Source organism: Molothrus ater, chromosome 6, assembly GCF_012460135.2.
Source record: "Molothrus ater isolate BHLD 08-10-18 breed brown headed cowbird chromosome 6, BPBGC_Mater_1.1, whole genome shotgun sequence".
NCBI lineage: Eukaryota > Metazoa > Chordata > Aves > Passeriformes > Icteridae > Molothrus > Molothrus ater.
In genome coordinates this window covers 58664595-58690672 of record NC_050483.2, presented here as the reverse complement: position 1 = coordinate 58690672, position 26078 = coordinate 58664595, and the positions used below count along the sequence as shown (strand labels likewise).

The following is a 26078-nucleotide window of genomic DNA, read 5'->3' as shown; positions in this document are numbered from 1 at the left end:
CCCCACTCTTCCCTCTTCATTAGGAATTTGCTGTGAGTCCAGGAGTCTCAGAGCTCCTCACCTGTTCAACAAAAGAGGATTTGGAAGTAAAAGGTGCAGCTGGGGCACACACTTGGCATCAGTTCTCCAGTCAGATCATCCCTTAAAAACAAATATATGAGAGAACCACCTACCTTTGATACATAAAATGAGCACAGAAGAGCTTCATCAGGGACAGAGACAACAAGAGAAGGACTGAGAGGCCCAGACCTCACTTAGAGCCTGATGTCTCATCAATAAAACTGGGATACAGGATTGAACAGCAAGATGGGGAGTGTTGGAAAGCAAGGATGTGCACAAGGGACAAGCACAGGAAAAACAGGAGATGGATGGAAGATCAGAGGGCTGAAGTCAAGGGGTTTATGTGAGGAACCATCAGTGAGGGCATCACCATCAGGCCTCATTTTCACTGAGTTTCTTGGACTGAGTCAGAGGAGATGGAGAGAGGGACAGGACACACAGAGGGAATTTCAGGACATCCCACAGTTCTGGAGACCAGCTGGAGCCAAGACACAACCATGAACTAGTTAATCCCAAAAACTTCAAGTGAACTGTCCTAAGCCAAAGCTGCCACCAGAAGGTATTCCTGCAGTTCAGCACTGCTCACAGGAGCCATGGCACACCCAGCAGAAGAGAGAGGTAAAGCCAGTAAATCAATATTTTGACAAAGTCCACCTGAGTCTGATTCACCTGAAAAACACAGTTCCCATATCTTCAAACACAGCCAAATTCTTTACAGGAAAAAAGTCTTTGCTTCCCTGGGTGTTGTGAACAAGTAAATAAGTCTAACAAAATCCAAACACAATTTGGCAGGATGTAACACTTGTTGGAGATAATCCTACCTGCTGAAATTTCCTTTTAACCTCAGTGAAGACTCTGGTAGATGCTAAGTATAATCAGGACAGATACCAATTCTCTCCCACTGGAAAGCAGAGTGAACAGACTTCAAAATGTTTTTCTTTCATGTCACATCAGCAAAGGAAAAGTTCTAGAAGTAGTTACTTTGGGCTTTTTTCTCCTGAAAAGTTACCTGGGTAATTTTGGCTGTGGTAGGTTCCCCATAGTATTAGCAACATCACCATTAATAATATAACATATACATAACCCTGAGAGCATTAAATTCAATATTCTAGGTTACATTGTGTGGTCCTTGGGATGGCCTGTGCAGGGCCAGGAGTTGGACTCAATGATTTTTGTGTGTCCCTTCCTGCCCAGGATATTCTATGACTCCATGATTCTATGAATTCAGCCCAAACTTTTCAGGTGATGGAGAAAGAGAGGGTTTCAAAGCAGGGGGATTGCAGACCCCCACAGCAGGAGTTGCTCTGATTTCTTCTGAATCCATGGTGGGTCAGGAAGGACCACAGGCAAAGCTGTTGTTGATATTTCTTGTCAGTTAAAACCCCCTCACTACAACTTCTGCTTTAATACCCATCTTGAAAATGGCTCTCAGGTATTCCAGGATGAGGATGACAGTTGTGGTCATCTGAAGATGCAAACAGAGAGTCTCAAGACCCCACAAAACATTTTCTGGAAATGCCCATTATGTCATATGAAGTGTTTATTCAACTTCAATTAAAGGTCCGATCATGCACTAATTGCAAATTTTGTTGCAAGCCAGCGTGGGTTCCCTGATGATTAAAGGACTGATAGTTCTGTTATTAATTATCATTTCCAGCATGGAAGGCTGCAGTGTGATTCCCTCTGCAGAGGTAGGTGCCATCCATACACTCCTGAAGAAGCATCCCTGGCCCTGGAAAACTTAGAAATCTAAACAGACAGTGCAGACAAAGGAACTACCATTATCTTCCTTTTCCAGATGGGGAACTGAGGCACAGAGAGATTAAGTGACTTGCCAACATCTGTGGAAGAATGGAGGATTAAACCTTGATCTCCTGAGTCCAAGTCTGGTGTTCAGTCACCGGACCAGCCTTCCTGCTCCTGCTAATGTGTTATTGCTCTCATCTGCTCTGTGGTTTTTCCTACCCACTCCTACCTAATCCCTTTTCAAGGTAGCCCTTGTGGGACTGTTACTTATGTGGGTCAGGGTTGGATACAGCCATGCCAGTGAGGGACACACTCTTTTTGTCCTGTGGGCACTGCTGGCCCAGCTGGCAGGTGCCATTGCTGGGTGGCATCACAGGAGCAAGGACTTGCAAAGTCATTTCTGCTTCCAGGCAGGAAAACCTGCCATGAAATCGCTGGGCAGCAGGGAAAGAGGAAGCTGATTGCTGTGGCATCTGCAGTTCCCATCCTAACAAAGCCAAAGGGTGTGTTTGTGTAGGAAGAAGGGTTGTAAGACCAGAAGAAAAACGTCTTGAAAGATGAATATTTGGATCTCTGGACTCTATCATTTCTTGGGCTGCAATACCACCTGCAGGCCCCAGACCAGGGCTGGACGCTGCAGAGAAAAGAGGGTTTTACAACCAAAGGGAGCAGGTCTCAGCCCTCGGGCTCCATGGGAGCCTTCCTGATGGATGGGGAGGGTTGGGATGACGCCCTGCACACACCACTGGACACACACACACACCCCCCAGGCTTCATTGTCCAAACCCCTCAAAAAACCCCCTGTATGGAGGAGACCTGATAGGAAAATAAGCCTAAAAACAATCTTTGATGCAAACCACTGCAGGTGCTCCCAAATAACCAGGTAACAAGGCTATTTCCCTGCTTGCCACAGGTCAGGGCTTCGTGCTCTGCCGAGAGGGGCTGCCCCACTCCCCCAGCCCGTGTCCCCAGGGGGGTGAGGGCGGGGGTGTCACCGCCAGGGCCTGTCCTCAATGCCTGTCACCCCGATTGTGGTGGCCCAGAGATCACAGGCGGGCAGCAGGATCTGCTCAGATGGCGTCGGAGCAAGGGTAATCCAGTTATTTTTAGAGAAGTTTTTCCACTCGGAGATCATACACAGTGCAGATCACAGAAACACATGCAAGCATGAAATTTCATTTCTGAGAATTCTTTTCCCGGGGCTTCCCTGTAAAGTGGCGGTGAATGGGGAAAGCTACAATCATGACAAGACAATTACAGAGGGGTTTTTTGCTAAGCATGAAACTTAGGGAAAAAAAAAATGTTTAGGGAGAGGGAGAAGGATGAAAAAGCAACTCACAAGAAAAGTCATTTTTGTCCACTTGTCTTGTCTTGTTCCACTGAAGCAGAATTAGATATCATGTCACATTAGTGATTTTAAAATAAAAATTGGCTTTAAAATACTTGAGAAAAATAAGGAAATGTTTGAGTTTGAACTGCTTTTCCTGGTTTGGCTCTTTTAGTGACACAGTGTGTATGCAAATGGGGAAACAGCCAGCACCCTCCTAAATGCTGCAAAACACACACACACTCTTGTGCTTTTAGCATGAAAGGACTGGGAGACATACATTAGGATTTGTGGGATTATGGTGAGAAAGCAGGAGTGATAACTTTGATGTTCTTTTTTTAAAAAAAAAAGGGGTGAAAAGACAGAAAACTGTGAGTATTTTTTTCTCTTCTTGGCAAAGCCCCCCAGGAAAGAGCTAGCATGGAAAATGGATCCCCTCTCATCTTCCAGAGAGGCAATTCCTCCCCTTCCAGCCGGGGTTCACCACTGTGGCTGTGCGGGGGAGCTCAGACGCTGCGTGTCTGAGCCCTGCTTAGCCTGTGGATAAACACAGAGGTTGGCTTCCACAACGGGTAGCCACAGAAAACTTCTTAAGGAGCAAATATTCCCTGCAAAGTGAATAACAATCCTGCATCCAGAAACTCTAAGACAGAACCAATTTGGTGTTGGCGAGAAATGCGCGATCGCCACCGCAACGATGGTCACAGAGCTGGGAATTTTACTCTGGGGGAGGTTTCTAACTTAAAGGTTCTCATTAAACCAAGTCCCTTCTTGGTGTAGGCATCTTCTGATGCAGCCACAGCTGCTGAAAGGTTTCCACAGCTGCCCTGTTCATCACTGCAGTGTCCCAGTGGCTTTAAGTAAGGAATAGAGATCCTGGTGAAAAAACAGCTCATTGATTCACAGCAGAGGAAATCAAGATGTTTAGAAATTGCTCTGAAACTTTTCAGCTGTCCTTATTCAAGACGCAGGTGGTTTAGCACAGATCACCTACAGGGGAAAATGTCATAAAGCAGAAAGTCTAAGAGGTTTACCTTGATTTTGTAGCATTGGGTGTCTCCTCGCTCCATCAGGCAACGCTCAGCTGCACTCAAAGGTGGGAGTGACACACTCATCTCCTCCAGGTCTAGAGACAACACAACAAAATAATTTGTCAAATTGTCAAAACTCAACAGACAGGGTAGAGGAGCAGACTGGGGAAATTTGGATAGACTGTGCCTTCACCCAGTCCTAATCTCACCACTGGAGGCTGTAAACATGATGGGTAAAGTGACAGTCTGGCTACAAATCTGTCTGGCAGCTTCATTAGACATCTTTCGCCTGACTGATTAAACTGCATTTAAGACCCACTTTCATTTTTTCAAGTCTTTTGTTTAAATTAAAAGGTCATGTTTTCGAGCGAGTGATCCGCTGCCCTCTCCAGTCTCCTGCCACAATACAGTTACATTACTACGAGTGTTGCACAAAGCGCTCTGAATAAGATCCACAGACACCAACAAATGTCGCAGCCAGCGGAGGCTACAGAAAGGGGTTTTTGTCTCTTCGTTATGTGCCACAGCAGGGAAACGAGCTTGAAAAGTCCCCCAGCCTCAAACTTGGACTATTTCTGCTGTGTGCACTGGAGGGCTTGCAAAAAGCACTCGCTACTTTTGCAGATTTATTCCAGCAGCAAACCAGGTTCGCCCGGCGCGTCTCATTCCACCTGGGTTTTGCTGCTGCTTTGCCACTTGTGAACTGAAAGAGATTTTTTGGTGGTTAGACAAAAAAAAAAAAAAAAAAAATATTCAGGACCTGGGATTTGGGGTCTAATGCTGCCAAGTGCTGAGTGCCATCTGTTCCCACTGGCTCCAGAGCTCCCAGGATGGGGCCCCGGCACGGCGGAGCCTGACGGAGCAGGGCAGCTCTCCAGAAGATGTAACTCGGCGTCTTGGGAGCGCTCCCAGTTTACACCTCAGAGTGTCTGGCCCGCAGACAGACCACACTTAACCTGTCACCCCCCAGCCAAGTGCTTCCCTCAGCTCCCAGAAAACAGCACTCCAAACTGGGAGAGATGTCCTGGCTGTGGTTGAGATTTTGGTGTGCTTTGTTTCCCACTAAATCCACTCCCTCATTATCAGTGTTGGTTTCTTCTCACAAGTAACAAGTGATAGAACAAGAGGAAACAGCCTCAAGTTGTGCCAGGGGAGGCTTAGTTCAGGTATAAGGAAAACATTCTTCATCTAAAATGTTATCAAGCACTGGCACAGGAGGGAGGGATTTAAAAGCCGTGTGGAAGTGGCACTTGGGGACACGGGTTAATGGTGGCTTTGGCATCAGCTGGACTCGATGATCTCAAATTTCTTTTCAAACTGAAGGATTCTCTGATTATATGTGCACTGAGCACTGCACTTCCTGATGGCATGCTGATGTCAGTCTAAAAAGTCCGCCAACCTCACCTGCACCTTCCCAAAGATTTTTGCCGAGCACAGAGAAGAATTGGAGAGTCAAGGCATGGAGCAGCCAGACCCAAGGAGAGTGAGGGCTGAGTTGTCTGCTCCTCTCAGGTGAAAAGCAGAAACCAAGAGAGTTGAACAAAAGGACTGAAAACAAGACACTGGGTCACTGCCCCCAAGGAAGTCCTTGCTTCCTGCTGAGAAGTTTAGCTTCAGCATGAAGGGGTCAGCTCAGTGCCTTGCACAAGGGCCCACTTTTCACCAAGGGGATGTAAAAGCTGACTAATTTTTACTAAATAAAAAGAGCCTTTGACAAGTGCTCTGCTACAGAGACCTGTACTCTGACCTGCTGTGACCTGCTGTATTCCCTAACCTGCAGTTCTCTTAATTGAGAACATTATAAATGTGACTTAAACTGAACTGGAGCTTGGATTGCAATATCCAACATGTCTCACCCTGAGTCATTATGTAAAGCACATTGCATTGGAACATAGGTTGGACACAAAAAATGTATTTAGTAGGGGGTTACTTCCTTTCTCTTTCAGGTCCAATTAAATCCTCAGTAATTACTGAGGTTTCCAGAAGTGGTGGTGACATCAGAATCTCTCAGAAACAGCTTTTCCATTGGATTGCAGTGGGATTCAGTCTCTAACAAGCACAAGTACATAGTGATACTACAAAAACAACCCTGCTGTCTACTTATTGCCAGGATCAATAGCTGGTTAGGTAAAACATCTACATTATTACTCAAAAATCAAACTGCCTTTTCTGACCCACTGGCACAGAAGTTGTTGAAATCCTGCAGTGTAACATTTGCTATAGGACTACATTTCTCTAATTGATGTTCCCAAGATCCACACGCAGGTATTGACAGGAGAATAGACCCTTTAGCATCTAAAAGTAAATCCTTGACATTTCTCTCTCAAGCAGAAAGTCCAATTATTCTCCTTTTGCTCTGTTCCCCAGTCAGAAATTTGAAAGGCAGAAAAAAATCCAGAGTACAGAGTAAAATTTTCCAATTTGTATGGATTGCTGTAAGAGTAGCAGTAAGTAAGAATATTTTGGATACCAACAGGGCTAAAGCAGCATTTAAGGCTTGTTTCTTTATGGCCAGAGGACATTTTGCTGTTGAGTGCTCATTTATAAAAAGTGAAATTAAGTAATTTTTCTTTCCCAAAACCTAAGAGAAATGGTTCTGAATGTTCCCTTTTCTTTCCTTCACACAAGCTGAGTCTTTTTTTCACAACTAGCTGACTATGAATAGGCACAACAATTCCAGTAAGCCATCCATTTCCACTGCCAACAATTATATCAGTTCTCCAGGCCCTTATGTGTCATTTAATACCTACTTTCATAAAGGAAGAGATGAAAAGAACAACTACAATAAGATGCAGTTAATTATGGATATGTTTAGAAACAGTCTAATGAATAATAAACAACGTTTTATTTCCCCCGTCTACCGACACAGTGGCAAATAATTAAGAATCAAAAGAATTCAAAGTATTAGGTAACAATCAGAAAACTTGTGCAAGATTTTTTTCTGCTCGAGTTTAATTGGTTCATTGTTCCCATGAACTATAAACCACGGGGTTGATAGCGGTGCTAAAGTTTGCCCCTATAAAGGAAGATTAACATATTCGGGAACTTTACCCTAATCCTTGTTTTGCGTTAACTCAAGCAGATTGGATTAGTAATTCTTACCTACCACCCACTAGAAGAAAACGGGTTTCTTTTCTCAGACAACTGCCTGCATTGTACCTCTGTGTGCATTATCTGCACTGAAAGCAGTTCTGCAGAAAGAAATGATGTGAAGTGAAAGGGAAAAGGGTTTTACACTGCCATGGCGAGGAACAATCGCTGACGTGGCACAGCCTGAACTCTGCTGAAAGGTTAGACCTGTTCCTGCCCAGCTCATGTGCTGCTATTTCAGGCAAAATGAGAATAAGCCTTCCCTGAACTTCTAATTCAGGAAAATAATGAAAACTAAGCAGAGTTGATTTACAGGATCTGATTTGGAGACTGTTGGGGTGAGCTTGGAGCAGAGAGGGAGCAGAGCTGGTTTGGTGGTCGGGCTCTGCTGAGAGTGGGTGCTAAGGCTGGCATTGCAAACCCACAGGGTTCCCAAGTGCCCAGCTCAGCCAGGAGCAGGGCAGCTGCTGTGGGAATCATCCCATCCTGGTGGTCTTCCCTGTGCATGGACCCTGTTCAATTTGTACCAAACAAAAGTACCACCATGGCCCTGGGCCCAGGCAAATATCCCTCTGCAGAGTTTTAGATCCAGCAGGTCCTTCCCATCCTGCTGATATCCCATTTTCACTAATTAGGATCAAAGAATCACAGAGTGGTTTGGGTTGGAAGGAACCTTAAAGTTCATTCAATTCCATCCCCTGCCATGGGCAGGGACACTTTCCACTGTCCCAGGTTGCTCCAGCCTGGCCTGAAACACTTCCAGGGATCCAGGGGCAGCCAGAGCTTCTCTGGGCACCCTGTGCCAGGGCCTCAGCAGCCTCACAGGGAAGAATTTCTTCCCAGTAACCCATCTAATCCTGCCCTCTGCCAGTTTAATTGCCTGAACAAAGTCCTACTTGTTCTGAACTCAGTGCCTCATTTTCACCTCAGGAAAGAGATTGCCATTACTTGTTCTGTCTGCAGTTACTTTGCTCTCTTCTTTTCCTCATCCAGAGGCTGTAGCCCAGACCCTCCTACTCCCTCTCTATATGCAAGAATTATTCCTTTTCTCCAACAGGAGCACAAGGTCCCAGTGAGGGAGAAACCCTAGCATTGACATGATGGCCAGCAGGAGGACTTGAAGCCATACAGGTTTTTGTGAACCTTTTAAGTCCCAAGCATATCCCAGATGCTTCACTGGGGAAAATCATCTTAAATACAGGAACACACTTAGCCAGACTCTTTCCATTACTTATCAACAAGTTATGCCAGGAGATTTGAGCACTCTTGGAATAAGCAGAATCAAACTCTTTGCACAGTATTTGTGAGCAATATGATGTCCCAGGTGAACACAGGAGCTCCATGGATCACATTCACACAATAAATTGACCAAAACATGAAGGGCTGTGGAAGAGCCCAACACAAGTGATGGTTCCTGTCCAAGCTTCATCCAACCACTGTAAAACTCCCACAAAATGTGGCAGCAGCACCTTGCAGGAAATACTAAGATATAGAGAGGCAGCTCTTTAGTGCTGGTGGTTTCTGCACCTCACCAGAGTCAATGATCTTCCCATAACCATGGCCAAAAATCAACTAATATTTGGGTGGTTTCTCTCTTTTTTTTTTTTTATATTAAGCAGTGATTGTAACTTGGAACAGCTTAAAAGCATTCAGTTGCCAAGGCAATAGGAAGTAAAGAGTTACCAAATATATGTGCTCTAAACATTGGAAAATATTTAGCACAGGCACAACTACAGAGATTAGCTTTGTGTTAAACTGCAGGGAGCAACAACAGGGATTTTTGGGGCAAAAAACCAATTCCATCTGTTAGCTGTATGCCAAGGAGACAGCTGGCTAAAGCATGGCCCATTTTAACCTGGATTTCTGATTGGACTTCAGTAGTTATCAATAAACCCCATTGACTCAGGAGTTGTCAATAAAACCCATTTACTCCTGCTCATTAGCAGACAGGGATATTAATTAACTCTGCAGCTAGAAATGAAAGCGAGCTCCTTGAAGAAATTCCAGGTATTTCCCCATCCTTCCAGCCCAGCGTTTGGGGACAGCAAGAAAACCCCAAGGGTCCCACAGAACTTGAGACACTCCAGTGCATTTCCCAGGGGAAGTTTGGGAGTTTTTCATACCCATGAACCACCTTTGAGCATTGCACTGCTAACCCTTGAAACCATTTTTTTCCTGGGAAAAAGGAATATTTCTTCTGCCACATCAACTCATGAAAAATGAGGAGTGAATCAATAAATTACTGAGATGCTTTGTAGTGTCTGCTGTGAGAGATGCTGGCACAAATTTTTCACCTTCTTCCTTTCTCATGGTTTTCCACCAAGCTGTGCCAAACACGCTGCATATCGCTTACTGTTTGGGATCTTATGAACGGAAAAAAAAATAAATCAAGCCTCCAAGTACTAATTTCAAACTGTTGTAGTGAACTCTCCCTTTTTTTATTACATAATAGAGCCTTTTGTCCTCAGTTTTCCATCTGTTTGGTAAGCATTTTTCACTTGAAGACTCAATTAGGACAAAAAAACCCCACACAATCATTCAATTCAAAAATTAATTTGGAGATCAAGGGACTGACTTAGGCCTATACCAGTGACTAAAAGCGATTCAGGCTTTGTCACATGATCCAAGAGAACTGAGCAACAACAGTTTAGCTGCTTTAATCCTGCTTAATTTGAGTGCAAAGAAATTCACATGTGCTACTAAGAACATTTTGGGAGTACACTGTGTCCATTTTTCTGGGTCCCCAAGTCCAAAGACTTTGTTTCATTGAGAGCTCATGACATCCTTGATTAGCAACCCCTGTGCAGACAAACGAAAAGCACATGAATTTGCAGAGGTGGAGAGAAAACTACTCACAAAATATCCTGCTGAGGAAGAGGTGGTTTCAGACAACACATTTTACGAGCAGGACTGACAGCAAAACCAGCAACTTTTAGGGGTTTTGGAAGGAAGGCAGGTCCCAGGGGCTGTTTAAAAGACACATACCATTAGTAATCCAAAGAGTATATTGAAAGAAATAATAAAAATATGTCAGGGCAGGACTTTGAAATACGTATCTTACCAGTTTTATAACTTCTTTGCGTATTTTGCACAGGCTGTTGGGTCATGAGCAGAGAAATGCTGCTCTTTCACCACCTGGCACGAGTGTGTGACCCCAGGGCCAAGCCACAGGGTGTCAGCCCACCAGAAGCTTGGCTACAGCCTGTTCTAACAGGGATAGCCAAGGAAACTTTCATTAGAGGGAGGAAAACTCTCAAAAATCCCATCCGGCAAACACGCGCGCGCGCACGCACCCGCTCCCTCTCTAATGCCCGTGTGCCTCTGCTGGGCTTGGAAGAACTTAATTAAAGCCAGTTGTGAAATTTCCAAGGGAAAAAAAAAAAACACCTAATCCCTTACCGTAAATGTGCTGTGATTGTTCTGGGTTCACCATTCCTCTCCCCCCTGGACCGGTCTCACAACGAGACAACAAAATCTGAGAGATCGAAATGCTGAAATGAGCTGCGCTTGCTTCTCATCCTCCCTTCAACAAGAGAAGTGGAGGGGCTTGAGCTGCTTCATCCAAGTGAGGAGCCTTTCCTGAGAGAAACCTCCTTCCAGTGCCTTAAGGGGCTCCAAGAGAGCTGGAGAGGGACTTTGGACAAGGGCATGGAGTGACAGGACAGTGGGTAATGGCTTCACACTGAGAGAGGGCAGGGATAGATGGGATAGTGGGAAGGAATGTGAGGGTGGGGAGGCCCTGGCACAGGGTGCCCAGAGAAGCTGTGGCTGCCCCTGGATCCCTGGAAGTGTCCAGGACCAGGCTGGATGGGGCTTGGAGCAGCCTGGGACAGTGGAAATTGTCCCTGCCATGGCAGGGGGGTTGGAACTGGATGGTCTTTCAGGTAGTCTTCCAACCCAGGCCATTAAATGATTCTATGAAAATCTCCCTAAGAATCATAAAACCATTTAGGTTGGAAAGGGCCTCTAAGATCATGGAATCCAACCATTAACCATGTCCAAACAGCTATTCTTCCCAGGAATGTGATGGTAGAGGACAACTTCTGGTAATGGACTTGCTTTACTGTCTTGACTGCAAGAGAAACACAACACAAAGGTATAAAATCTTTTCTTCCATCCCCTTCAATCCCTACGTGTCTGGTGAGTTCCTCAAACTTGTGTAGAGTGAGTTGTAGCCTCCTGTTTAACACACAGAGGACAAAACTGTTTAGTCTTCAGCTGAAAAAATAAGTGTAGTGAAGAAAGAGGATGAAAGTGGGATGAGAACCCCAGAGAAAATTCCTGAGCAGCAGCCCTGAGCAAGGCAGGACACAATGGCAAAATTGGTCCCTTCCTGCTGCCCTGCTGGTACCTGGACTCTCCAAACCTGTCTTTTCAGCTCTGTGATTTGTCTGGCTGTGAAGATCCCGATTTTCCATCGAATCTGCAGGTGCGGATGGAATCCCACTTCCAGATGTTGCAGAGCAAGCATCACAGGCAGACAGAATCATAGAATGCTTTGGGTTGGAAAGGACCTTAAAAGTTCTAACCTGCTTTCCATGGGCAGGCATAGCTGAGATCAGGTATGGAGAAGCCTGCAGGGCCTCTTTGCCTTGATTTACAGCTGCATCAGGATCTGCCGGATCCTTGACGGAAACCAGCTCATTTGAACCACGACCCTCCAAAACGTTGGAAGGTCAATTAAAGACACAACCAGAGAGAGGCCACGAGGGCAGCGATCCCGCAGCTCTGGTGTGGGGACGGAAGCTGCACATAAGGTCTGTGTTGGAAACCCAACTCGTTCAGCATCAAAGGGAGAAGGAATAACAAGCAAGGCCTGCCCTCCTCCCCTTGCCTGTGCCGTGTGTTTGATCCAGCCGGAGCGGCGGCGCTGGCGCGGCGCCAGGGATCGCTCCCATAGATCCCAGCCGAGCTGATTAAGAAATGCAACCCAAGTAATTAATGATGGGGGAGGACTGAACCCACAGCAGAGCTGGGACCTGACTCGTCCTCTGTCATGGTTAACCCCACAAAGAGTCAATTAGAGCAGGACTTCCCAACCTTTTGCCACGGATGCTCTCACTTTCAATTAAAATGGCTCGCTGGGAGCCCTGAGCTGCACGTTGGAGCCATCAGGCTGCCCTGAGCATCAACCTCCCCAGGCCTTTGTAGTTTCTGACCATATTCCTCTGCCACGCCGGTTTTTAATTTGTAAAAATATTTGTCTGCCTTTCACCCAGGCTTTCAGACAGGTTTCAGCCCTCTCTGCACTCTGTTCAACATCCTGGACAAGGTTCCAGCCTCTCCAGTACCAGCAATGGAACTTGCTCTGAATTTCAGGACAGGACATGGCTCTGCCTGTGGTAACGAGGTCATGCTGTTGCTAAGGTTCATGGGTGTTAATGCTGGGTCAATATTCTGTAGAGCTCTGGAAGTTTAGTTCTGTCTGGATGGCTGCAGGTTTGGAGGTGTTGAAGCTGATTTCATCCTCCTGGATTCATTATCAGTTTGGTTCAGGTGTTGTGGCTAAACTCAGTAACAGCTCTATCCATTTTCCCTCAATATAGAGCAAAGGAATGAGCTAGGAAATCTAGGCTGAAAACCCAATTTTAACTTTACCTGTTCTCTCTTACATCCTTTGTGTCAAAACAATAACGCGAGAGAATTGCAAAGGAATCTTTTTAATTTTTTCAATATAATATGCTTTTCTCCTTGTTTGTGTCTTGGAAGAGCTCTGTGTAACAGAACAAAACTCAGTTCACCCCAGCAAGTCCAAAAAGCTCAGAAGCTTCAGACTTTTGACCGCCTTTAAAGGAGACTCTAACAAGTGGGAATTGCTTTTATTTGGCTTTAGCTTATGATCACATAGAAAGATCACACCATGCTCAGCATCAGCATCATAGTGGAGAGGCAATATCTTAAAATTTATCCTCCATTTTGGTCCAGACATAACCACCCTAATCCCCTAAAGGGATGAATATTTACCCTACCAGTGCAGAAACACACAGATTTAGTCTCTTTCCCCACACCTTTTAACATAAAATCAAAGTTCATTTCCATGACAGTCTTTCATGATCTGCATCTCAACTGGAGAAGACATTTTCCAGCCCAGAGGGCAGAAGCTTTGCTTTATATTGTCAAAAGTAGCAAGTTCAAGTCCTGTGGTGAGGGTCACATTTTTTATAATAAACCCTTCATATCCTGTATTATCTCCTTGTTAAATGGTTCACTACATTAATTATCATTATCATCCAATATATTTTGCACTGAATGAAAATATTTCACCAATGCTTTTGGTTGAAGAAGCAAAACACAATACACCATTTTATGAGTAATTTTCATGAAATTTTGCATGCATCCAGATCTTGTGAGGTAGGGAACACACTTTGTTTGAACTTTATAGCCTTCTCATTCAGTTTTCATTAATAATTTTCCCTTTAGTTCTCAATAGGTTTCTCTAGCATTGAGGGAACAATATCAGAGCCCTCCTGTAGCTAATTTAATATCTGTAAATTTCCATGGCTGATAAGCAACAACTGTGCAGATGAATAGAAAAATAAAATAGTGAATGTGGGAGCAAAAAAAAAACCACCCCACAAATGAAAATGGAGACTGCAAGATGCTGTGAAGTGATAATCATTACAAAAAGTTTGGCTTTGTCAGGTAAAATCAGTAGCAGAATGGTGATTAATATCTGTCTTCTAAAAGTAAATTAAAAGCTTAAATTTGTTTATTCCTTTCAAAAATCATTCTCTTAATAGATAGAAATGCTCTCTCGTGGAGTTTTTCACCAGCCCCTGTTCTGAACTGTGCTCAAACACATCCCAAACTCTCTAAGGGAAGAGACAGTTGTGTTTCCTGGACCAAAAGATCATTTTCTACCACACGTTTTTCTCCCAAAGCAAGGCTCTGGCCCACACTCATAAACTCATAAGTTTACATGGTGTGTATTTGTATGCAAACTGTTTATTTTTATAAAAAATATTAGATACTTCAGAGAAATAGAACTATGAAAGATGTATTGTGGGTAAGACTTATGAGGGGAAATTTTAGATGATTCATTCAGAAACACTTACAACATAGTGTAGCTAAAGCTGATAAGCCATGAAACACTCAAGTGTATTATGATTAAAAAATAGTTACCTTCTAATTGTGATAATGCAAATTATAACATCTGTATTGTCTCACCATCCATGAGACTAAAAATAAAATAAAAGTTTTTAAAACACCTCTCAATCTGACCTCTCAATCTCTGAGTCAGAAAAGGACATAGTACAACACCCCATAACACAGCTCATCTCCCACTCTGTGCCCTCCCTCATGGCTGCAGGCACTGTACAGCCCTGCCCTGCACTCCCACATGGATCCCACAGGCTTTGGTGCCCACTCCAGAAGCTGAACACACCATGCTGGATGAGGATTTTTGGAGCTGTCCCATGCAGAACCAGGAGCTGAACTCAGAGATCCTCACAGGTCCCTTCTGTGATTCTAAGAAGACACTTACAAAACCCAGAGAAACCCAATAACTTTGCAGTGTGTGATGCCACTGCCTTTCCACAGAAACTCCAACTTTAGCAGATGAATTAACTGCAGCTCCACAGCAAAAAAATCTTCCAGCAGCAGCCCAGGGAAAGAGCCCCCTGGAAAGGACACTCACAGGTCTGTCAACTGAAGGTGTGTTTTTAAACCCTTGCCTGCACAACATAACTTTTTCTCATGAGCAGTTCCAGCTGCACCTTGGCAGCTATCAAGCACAGGAAGAACCGTACTGAGGTTTGAGTACAGTGGTACTCAAAGGATGGCCCAATATGTTCTTTTAAAAATCTGGGGAAGGACTTTGCTGCAGTTAAATCTTGCCTTGACAGCAAACTGTAGCTGGTCTGTAGAGAAATGCAAGCTGAACCGAGCAGTGAGGGTGTGATTTTTCTCTCACTGGACCAGTCTTGGTGCTACAAGCCAAACCATCTCGTCCAGACAGGGCTGGTGCCTCACCCCAGGCCACCGGAAAGACGGGACCTGCAGGAGGAAATAAATTCCCCTGGAAGCACGGGACCAACCGTGGTGCTGGCCACCAGGATGTAACAACAAGCAAATACTTTTCCAATCCTGCAAATACCCAAAGCCCTGGCACCCGCAGACCTCACATCTCTAATTAAAAATGGCCATGAGCACTTCAATAAACAACGCAATCCATCATGTTCAGGACACAATAAAGGGACACGGAGTGGAAAAGAAGCTTTGCCCTGTCCTGTGTGCTGTACTGTATGTGTTTCACCACAGGGAAGCATGTGCTAATTTCTTACCTCTCTGCTGACTGCACTGTCCTTTTGCATAGTTGCTGCTAAACTGCATGAAAGGTATTTCTAATCTCGTGACGGTGACTGAAAAGGGTTGAAGGACACAAATTAAGTCTCATAGCAATAGAGCAGCTCAAGAATGGAAGGTCAGCCAGTTGACTCTTCCCAGAATCCCCTGAACAATGCAATTATTCATGAAGGAAATTTCAAATTATTTTCATTAGACTTCTGTTTTACCAATCTAACCAAAGTGATTAATTAGGGATTAAAATATTTACTCTGCACATGCTGCCTTGGCACGGCACTAGAATATTTAAGCATTGTGCTAAAAGGGTCAGCTGTCTCCAGCACTGTTTGGAATTCATTCTCTACTTTCTGTGTAAAAGGGCATTGACTCTCATGTCTATACCACACTTAGGATCCCATTAGGGACATGGACAGAGAAGGGAGCCCCTCTTCCTGCCCTTGGAGCTGCCCCAAGCTCCCCAACTTCTTTGCTGGGCTACTTCACCACAGCAGCAGAGAAGAGCAACATCACTGACTACAGCAAGCCCTGCGGAGGATTCAAGGTTCCACTCCATTCCACAGGACCAGAAAAGAGGGAGATGCTTGTGAGAACCTGGAAGAACCAGCTAGAAAAGAGAGCATTGTGGTGGGAGACACAAGAATAGAAGAACTGGACTTGGATTTTGGTCCAGTTGTGGATATCCTGTATGACCCTGGCTGGTTTCTCATCCCTCTAAAAAATGGGAAGATGGAGTTACCCCAAGTGGAAAATGCTTTCATTGTATATGAAGTTTAGAGACAGGAACATTTGGCATCCCCCTGTGAAACAGTGGGGTGGGAATGCCATGTTTGCTCTGTTCCCTTCCCAGAGCTGAACCAGCAATCCCAGGTCAGATTTTAGTCTCATGTGAAGGGCGAGACAATGCAGATGTTAAAGCCTGAGGTCAGAGCCTGAGTCAAATCCAATCCCTGCCGACCTCCAGGTGTCACAGACATCTTTTATGAAAAATCCTTTCCTTAGGATTTTTATCTCCTGAGAAGCTGAGAGGCCTCAGGAACAAAATGTAAACAATGGTTATCTGCTGCTGTGGAATGCAACAGGTGCATCTGGGATTGGCCCATGTTGGATGTTTCTAATTAATGGCCAATCACAGCCCAGCTGGCTCAGACTCTCTGTCCGAGCCACAAGCCTTTGTTATCATTCATTTCTTTTTCTATTCTTAGCCAGCCTTCTGATGAAATCCTTTCTTCTATTCTTTTAGTATAGTTCGAATGTAAGATATATCATAAAATAATAAATCAAGCCTTCTGGAACATGGAGTCAGATCTCGTCTCTTCCCTCAGCCTGAGACCCCTGTGAACACGGTCACATCCAGGAGCTCCTGGAACCCATTTGCAATTCATCCCTCACCCCTGTTTGTCCAACTGAGTCCAAAGCAAAGGCATGAGTAGCAAGGACCAGAAAGGGCGAGCATGGGAGATGTGGGTGATGCTGCTCCAGCTCCACCAGATCCACCAGATCCACAGGGATGGCTGGATTTGGCTCAGCACCAGGGCTGGAGGGGTTTTGCTGGTGGAAAACCTGGCACACCCCACCCAGGAACCTCTGCAGGGTGGTTGAAATGCACAGAGCTGGTGGCTGCTGCCACTGCAACCTCACCAAGATGAAAAAGATGTATAACAGGATTTGCATTCCTTTCCAGACTGACTGCTGCAAGCAAACATTTCAGCACTTATTTCCTACCAATATTATTAGGAGTCTCAACCCATTTCCTGGCTGGGGCATGTTTCCTCCAGGGGACTGAAGTCACCTGTCACTTTCTTTCTCATGTTACTTAATCGTTTTAGTCCAAGCAGCAAGCTGCCAATCATATTTAATATTTAGTCACCTTGAATGCATTGCTACTGATTAAATAGACTGCTATTTCAGTAAACAACTCGTGAGAGAATACTTACAGCTTCATTATAATTATTCCACCAGATATTAGAACATTATTCATATGTAAGTCCAAAGAATATTTAGGTCTTCTCCTATTTAGTTCACAAACAACATTTTAATTGCTGCCATATTAGCAGAGCTATCAGTGCTAATTGGATAATACCCCTTCAAAGATTTTTCTTTTAGCAACCTCTTTTGCTTGCATGCTTTTAAAATGTCTCTGGTTTTTGGCTCACTGATGATTACCCACAAAGAAATTTGCCCTTATGAGTCTATCAGACAGACACCTATATATATATATACATATATTTTTTTTTAATTGTGTTTAGGTTTTTTTTGGTGAGGGAGGACTCTGTTGTTTGTACACATTGAAAACAAGGGGCTCCTGAAAGAGGGAGGAAGAGGATGATAGGACAAAGCCTGTATTGTAACTCATGGCAAAGGCATGGTGAAAAATCCAAATTTTCTGAGATCATCCATAGACTTATCCACAGTGAATTCCATAATCTGAGCCACATTCCCCTGGGGGCTTGGAGGATCATTTTAGAACATCCCTGAAAAGTTCATTAAGGGAATCCTAGAAGAATGAAATTATTTGGATTGGAAGGAACCACCAATATCATCCAATCCCACCCCTGCCAAGGCAGGGACACCTCCCACTGTCTCAGGCTGCTCCAAGCCCTGTCCAGCCTGGCCTTGGACACTTCCGGGGATCCAGGGGCAGCCACAGCTGCTCTGGGCACCCTGTGCCAGGGCCTCATCACCCTCACAGCCCAGAATTTATTCCTAATTTAAAGCCATACAAGTAAACTTATTGTTAAGAAGTAAATTTAGAGTTAATAGCATTAAAAGCAGGGGTCTTGCTCCCAGCAGAAAGTGTCTTACAGGGTCCTCCAGGTATCACAGACATCTTTTATGAAAAATCCTTTCCTTAGGATTTTTATCTCCTGAGACCTCCATACTTGGAGAAGTGTGGGAACATGATACAAACTGAAGCTGGGCAGCAGGTTTTGACAAATTATGTGGTTAATAAAAGTCTTTGCACAGTGATGGCAGATTTAATGAGTGAGCTTTGCAGGGAAAGGAAAAGTAAAGGAGAATTTCCAGGAAAATAAACACGTTCTGTGTGACTACCATCTAGGCAGGACCTTCAGGCCTTGCTTCTAGAAGGAAAGTTTTGTTCAGGAACCCAGATAGGGCAGTTTATCAAAGGAACAGATAAATGCAAGTGTTTGTTTCGCTTCAGTGAGAGAAAATGAGAAATTGTTACTTAAGGTTGACCCAAACACATCTCCTTGTTTCTTCCCACTCCATTCACCTCCTCTCCTTCCTCCCTCACAGTTTTTTCAGTTTGACCACTGAACTGAAAAATTAATTATTCTTACAGCTCTATTAAAGGATAACTTATGCCAGGCTGCCTGCAGCCTAAATGATGTACATTAAATATCTCTATTTCTTACTTGTTTTTCCCTTTCTTTTAACATTTATCCCTTGTTTTCAAAGTTTCCGAATTCCCGAGTACTCATGGGGTGCGATGGATTGTTCATTAGGCAAATATATGTTCAAATAAAATAAAATATAGTATTGACTCTATAAAAATACAATATAATAATGGTGATGATGATGATGATGATGATGATGATGAGTTTGAACCAGAAAGATAAAATTAAAGAATCAGTTTCTAATCAGAATGTTCTGTTACACACAAAATCATTAGGCACACACAGCCTTCAGTGTGCACAGTAATGATTGTCTGTGTAGGACAGAGTTAAATGGGATATTGTTGGGATATTGAGAAGAAATTCCTCCCTCTGAGGGTGTGAGGCCCTGGCACAGGGTGCCCAGAGCAGCTGTGGCTGCCCCTGGATCCCTGGCAGTGCCCAAGGCCAGGTTGGACAGGGCTTGGAGCACCCTGGGACAGTGGAAATTGTCCCTGCCCATGGCAGGGGGGGCACTGGGTGGTCTTTAAGGTCGTTTCCAACCCAAACCATTCTGTGATTTTATGATTCTCTTTACAGCTCTGTCAGATCCCCCTGATTTCTCAGGAAAACTCACCAACCTCACGACCTTGTGCAAATTATTCAGCTGGGAGGGCAGGGAACACATGGCTTGAGAAACAAAGTGAGGTGATCAACAGAAATAACCATGGCTCGTTCATTTTTTGTCTCTCTCTATCCTCTGGAGGAGGTCTGGGCTTTGGTCACTTTCTGCTTTAGTCAGTTATTTCAGTTTTCCAGCAGAAGAACTTACAGATAGAGAAATATGGAATTTTAGAGAAATATGGAATTTCAGCCTGGAAGAGGAATCCCGAATGCTTCTCATGGCCCCAAAGCCATGAATGGATCCGTCCACTCCTAAAATAGAGACTAAACACCAGCTGTGAACCAGCAAGCCTGCAAGGCTTCACTGCAGATGCAAACCCAAGGCTGAAACAGCTGGAAGTCAACGTGATCCATTTTTGGGTCTCAGCTGGGTAAGCACTTCCAGAAGAAAGGACACAATGACACTGGGTGCAGCTGTGTTTGTATCACATTGCAAGACAGGAAATGCACTTGGGAGGATCCACAGTGAGCAACCCCAGCAATGTCCTGAGAGAGAGAGAATTATTGTGGCACTTGGTGCCATGATCTAGTTGAGGTATTAGAACATGGGTTGGACTCGATGATCTTAAAGGTCTCTTCCAACCTAGAATTTCTGTGATTCTGTGATTCTGTGATTCAAGAATCCTCTCAGGTACTCATTGCTTGTGTCAGCCAGGCAAACACTGACCAGAGGTTCAAAACTCAGAAAATCAAAAGATCGGCTGAGTAAGGGTATTTCAGGGTGTAGAACACACTCACTGCTCTTAACCTTCCTCAGAAGTTCTCACTTTTTTCGTGTCATTTCATTTCAGTCAGGTACACAGAAAAATTCACTTTGCAGTGCAGCTAAGAAAGCTGGCAGGAACAAACATTAAAATATTCAGAACATCTTAAACTGCAGAGTTAGAGGTTTTTATTGTTGTTTTATAACTTTGCTTTAATCAACTTTTTATCCATTGACTCCCTTGCAAGTGCCAACCAATATAATTAGCACTATCTAAATTAGTTATCACTCAAAATTACTTCCTTCTTGGAAAAAACAGTTTTATTTTTAAATCATAGGTGTTGCCATAGGCTGTACCAGAACTATATGCATGGACACATTTTAAGTAGATAATATTTTTAATCCTAATTAAAAAAAAAATTCATCCCCTCCATAAAATGTTGAGACTTGTGAATGACTTTATTTTAATTTTTGATAGAAACATGGTAACAATCAACTGATTTTCATTCATATACCTACTGTGCACCTTCCATTGAAGCATTATATTGCTCAGCTGAGCTTTTATATAAACTCAACACAAATTTTCATTGTGGGGTTTGTTCCCATTTCATTGCACACTCAATGGAGAGCAGAGGAGCCAACATTTCCTAAGGGTGCCTGTCCCAGGAGCTGTTATTGACACACTGCCATCAGCAGCAGGACTTTGTCTTCTGCAGCCTCCAAAGGCCATCAAGACCTATTGATTTCAAGGTGAATTGCAAGTACATCAGTGCATCTGACAAAGCACCAGGCAGCTCTCAGCAGCACAAGCTGAGAGTGGAGATGCTGAGATACCAAATCTCCCAAATGTGGCTTTGGCCCTGCCCAGGGTGCTGAGAGGTGCTGGGCACCCCAGCTGAGCCACTTCAAAGGGACCAAAGTGAGTATTTCAAAGAAGCCCACAAGGTTGTTATCTGGCTTTGAAAATGTTGTCCCTGATGGAAATCTTATTCACCCAAGTTTGGACATGCTGCCTGGAGATTTCATACAACTCAGGCACGTGGGTTAGGGGTGGCTTGCCAGTGCTGGGTTAAAGGCTGGACTTAAAAGTATTTTCCAGCAAAAATCATTCCATGATTCTGTGGTTCTGCACCCTCCCACCACTCAGACCTTTGGGAGCCCAGCACTGCTGCAGGCTCTGCTCTGCGTGGGTTGCAGGAATAGACTTTCCCTACTGATGCCCGAGAGTCAACCCAAACCCACCCTTCCTCAGCAGCAGGGAACACTTCAGAGCTCCCATTTCCCTGGGGAAGGATCTCCTGGTGCCTGGGGGATGTTTCTCTTGGTATCCCTTGCTAGTTGTCATTCCCTTAGGGAAGAATTTCCATGCACCCACCCACCTGAATGCCCCTGGTATTTATCCCTTGCTGAGGGAAATGAGGATGGGATGGGGATGCTGGAGAACAGCCTGAACTCTGAGAGGGGACTCCTTCCAACACAGAAGAGGAGCAGGAGGAGGCACAGGATGGAGAATACTGGGGCAGACCTGAGCAAGAGGGCTGTGGGCACATGGCTGGAAGTGCTGAGCTGCAGTGCCTCACCTGGGAAAGCTCCAGGCTTACAAAAAACCCACTTTAATTCTTGTTTACTGGACATGCCAGTGTTATTTAATGCTACACTGCAGTGCAGGATACCCCAAATCAGCTTTATCACTCATTGTAACAACAGCATCCACCACAAACTGCCCTTTCCACACATCCACCCTCCAGTCCCTCTCCCTCTTTTCTCCCTTCCTCAGTTTCATGTCACAGGAATTGGGGGGGTGGGAGGTGCAACAGAAATCAAAGCCACCTTATCATTTCAGTGTATCATTGGAAATTGGGTAAAGAGAAAGCTGAATCATTCCCCACAACCTGAGGGCAGTGCTATCTTTCATCCTGACTTGTTCTGCTATTTACAAAAAAACCACATAATTACCAGAGCAAATGCCACGTCACAGCCTGCACCTGCTATGGGCAAGATAGAGAACATTTTTCTGAAAGTAATAATTAAATAAACCCATCCATCAGTCAGCTGCATCTAGTTTTGTGGCTTCTGTGGGCTTTAAAAGGAGCAAAACAATGCATTTGTGCAAGGAGCTTTCTCTTCACATTTTAATGGCAATTATTGCATGTAAACTAGCTTTTGTAAGAACTAGGAAGCAGATGGATGTGGTCAGAAAAAAACCCAGGCAAAGACACCCAGTGGAAAATCAAAAAGATAAAAATGCAAAGTCACTGCGTGTGTAGTTGTGTGTGTGCTGTGAAATGGTTCTTTTTAGCCTCAGCATCTGAATATTCCCAATGGAAATGTCATTACAAAAGACAACAGGTTGTTTCAGCAGAACTGATCAAAGGCTGAGATTGCTGTTCCAGGCACGGCCCCACAATGAGACTGACACTCCTGAGCTAAGGAATTATTATTTCCCAGAAGCTCACTCTCCAGGAAGAGATGGAGATGCTCGAAATCCTGGGAAGCAGCAGGAGGGTTTTGAGGAGAGCACTGACAGCATGGAAGCATCTTCTCATCTGCCCTTCATTTCCCCTCTGAGCTGTGCACTGAGGTGTGCCAGGCATGGCACCCCTCCCAGCCTGCTTTAAACAGCAATTCCAGCCTTTCTTTGGGGCTGCAGCACTTTCCTGATGCCAAAATTCATCCTAAGCCAAGCCGAGGGCTGATTTGGGTGCTGCACCTTCACAACGACCAGACAGATGTTTAATGATGCTTGGGCTCAGGCATCTAAACATCCCCACATCTGGCCACGTGCTTCTTTCTCCATCTCCTCATGATGCATTTTCCTCTCTCCCAAGCTCACACCTGTGGTGCACGTTCCTTTTACACTGAGAACTGGGATGAGCACATTTGTCCTGTGTGGCCACTGGAGAGAGCTGCACCTCACTGCCTCTCCTCTGCCAAGGGACAATTTTAACAATATTAAGCCATTCCACATCAAATTTTGGGAAGTTGCATGCAAGGTAGGATTATGAGGATTAAAGGGGTGGAGGGCTCTGCTTTCCATTAAGGATTTGCTGACAAAGAATCTGTTGGCAATTAATAGATTAATAAATCTTTTTGTAAATGTCTCATGAATTCCTGTGGAGTCAAGCAAGGCAATGATCCCAGTTCAAAAGCCCACAGAGCACTCTGTGATATTTAAACCTGTGATTTGCAACTCTTATTTTTTTCACAACTTTCCATGCTCAGAATTTTACAGCAGTGGCTCAGTCCCTGCCCAGTGTGTCCAAACCACTGGCCAATGTTGTTCTACACCACCTCCAGAGACCTTGCAGAAGCAGTTCTTGGACAACTTTGGAAACCTTTGCTTTGGACCAAGCAAAACAAGCAAACCCTGACTTCAAAATGCTGATTTTTATTGCCAATTAAGCCTTCAGAAAGTACTGAAGATTCAATTCTTGAAACACACTGTAGCTAAGAAGCATGTTTGAAAAGACACCACATCCAAAATGGGAAGGCAACAGAAATGGCTCAAGAAAATTCCAGCAGATGGCTCCTACAGGGAAACAGAGCCCAGGAAAAACCCTTCATAATCACCTCTTCAGACAGCAAGGAAATAACTTCTAGGAGGGATTTGCTTCCGTCCCTTTTCAGTATCCCAGATACTCAGAAACTCTTCCTGAGATCTGCAGTTCCTACTTAAAGAGTAATTTATTGATGTTCCTAAGAGAGAAGGCTTTAATTCACAAAATATAATTCATCAAAACGCTACAAAAATGGCAGTTTCATTCTGATCCTAATCTATAAAGCTTTTTGTCTATCTTTAAAGCTATGGTTATCTTGAAGTGCTTAGTCTCATATTCATTGCTTTTATAATTGGACAACATAGAACAATGGGAGATTTACTAGTTTATTAAGAACCAAAATGAATGTAATCCAATATCACCCTTTGTTGAAAGCCACCTACAAAAGAATTGCATGAGGATGTGAAATGAATAATCTTTCTTGGTTTTCTCCTCTTGAAATCACTATAGTGCCTTTCCAGAGCATAATAAATGGCAAGATGCTATGGAAAATTACTACAAGTCTTACCAGGGTAAACAAGTTCAGGAGATTTTGGGGAACTTGTGAAGCTCATTCCTGACAAAGATTTTCACAGAGGAATTATTTTTTATTTGAAATTATCCTAATGGTCCAGAATTAAAAATGAAAGCCTTAGGATCAACAATCTGGTTCTTGTGCTACACACAACAATGCAGACATTCAACCCAAACATTTTTTTGCCTTTTCTTACCCATAAAGATGGGCTCGTGCATGGAGTAATGCTTCTAAGGTGAGAAAATAAAAATTGTTCCAGAAAAGGTAGGACAATAAATGGCATTTAATATATAATAAATTGTTATATATACAATATAATAATATATAATAAATTAATATCTAATAAATTATTCCAGAAAAGGTAGGGCAATAAATAGCATTTAATATACAGTAATAAATTAGCACCAGGAAATAAATCTGAAAGAATTAGCTCACAAGATCTAAGTCCTCCTCTGCATTATAAGTCCTTTAAAGAGGAGCTGAATGGTCAGTGCTGAGCAGGAGTCAAATCTCAAGGATGAGAGCAATGAAAAAATGGGAGCAGTGCCTTTCCATGATATGTGACAGTTTGAACCAAGCAGCCAAACAAACAAACAAAGGGATTTTGATGCCTCCTTGCCATGGGCAGAACTAATTTTTCATGTTCTAAATTCTTTCTAGGTTGGATTGAAGTACATTGAAAATGTACTGAATGTACTGAATACATTTCAATGTACTGAAATACATTGAAAAAAAATTTCACAAATCCCATTTTGGATGAAAGTGGGCTTTGACTGTGCAGTGAGCTCAGAAAGTGTCTGCTACCATCTTGGTCTCCTGAAGTCTGCTTCAAATCAGAAGACCAATTTCTAATTTCAGTTCAGCTCAGTTCACCTCTGTCACTGTTCAGCTCCACCATTATTACAACAATCTCTTCCCTGGCCCTCCAAGTGCTTTTGTAAAGAGAGAAAATGGCACTATGCCTAATCTGCCCTCAGAGAAACTGAGGCACACAGAGACAAAACTTTCCTTTCTCCTTGCAGGCTGGTCCTAGAGAGCAGAGCAGAGCAGAGCAGCAGAATCTCTGGTGCCTGGTGCCAGGAGGGGTCTGTGCCCTGCACCAAGAGGTCACAGTGTGGGCTCAGGCCCATCTTGGGGCTGGATTCCTATCACACCCACGGCTGTCACTTGTGAGGATCCCTGAGGAGTCAGTCCTGAAACAGCACTTGACTCCACTGAGTCCCTTTGGACTCCTCAATAATTCCTTTATTGTATTTCATCTTCAATAGTCTGCCTTTTCCTGATCGTCATCCGACCCTAACCCTGCTCTGTAACTTCTCAGCTTTGTTGTAATGCAAGCAAAAAATGCATTGAGCTTCTTGGAGCAGACCTTCAGGGAGAGGTCAAAACCTTCAGGAAGGAACCACAAAGCAGAGGTGCAGCAAGCTAATGGTAAATTTTCCTTTATTTAATGTGGTGCTTGTGAAAGGCCTTATTCCTACCTCTCCTTCCTGCACCATGAGCTTGTGATCTTCCCATCTCCTGGGTGAACAAACAGGGTGCTGGCATCCCTGAGAGAAATGGGAGAATTCTCTCCTTCTGCTTGACAGGATCCAGCTCCCCACCTCCAGCAGGGCTCTGGGCTGATGCATCCTCAAGGAGCTGGGAAAAATAGATGGAAAAACCTCAGCATGGAGATTGCCGTGGCTCAGCTCCTCCCTCCCCATCACCAGCACTGGAAATAAGCA

The 26078-nt window shown here is 44.1% G+C and overlaps 1 long non-coding RNA gene across 1 annotated transcript; it reads right to left on the bottom strand.

The window, feature by feature from the left end:
• Positions 1-26078, bottom strand: LOC129046722 (uncharacterized). The gene is made up of 3 exons (XR_008508460.1): positions 25833-26078; positions 4168-4259; positions 1-61 (listed from the first exon to the last, which is right to left on the bottom strand). It is a non-coding gene; the product is annotated as an uncharacterized LOC129046722 (long non-coding RNA).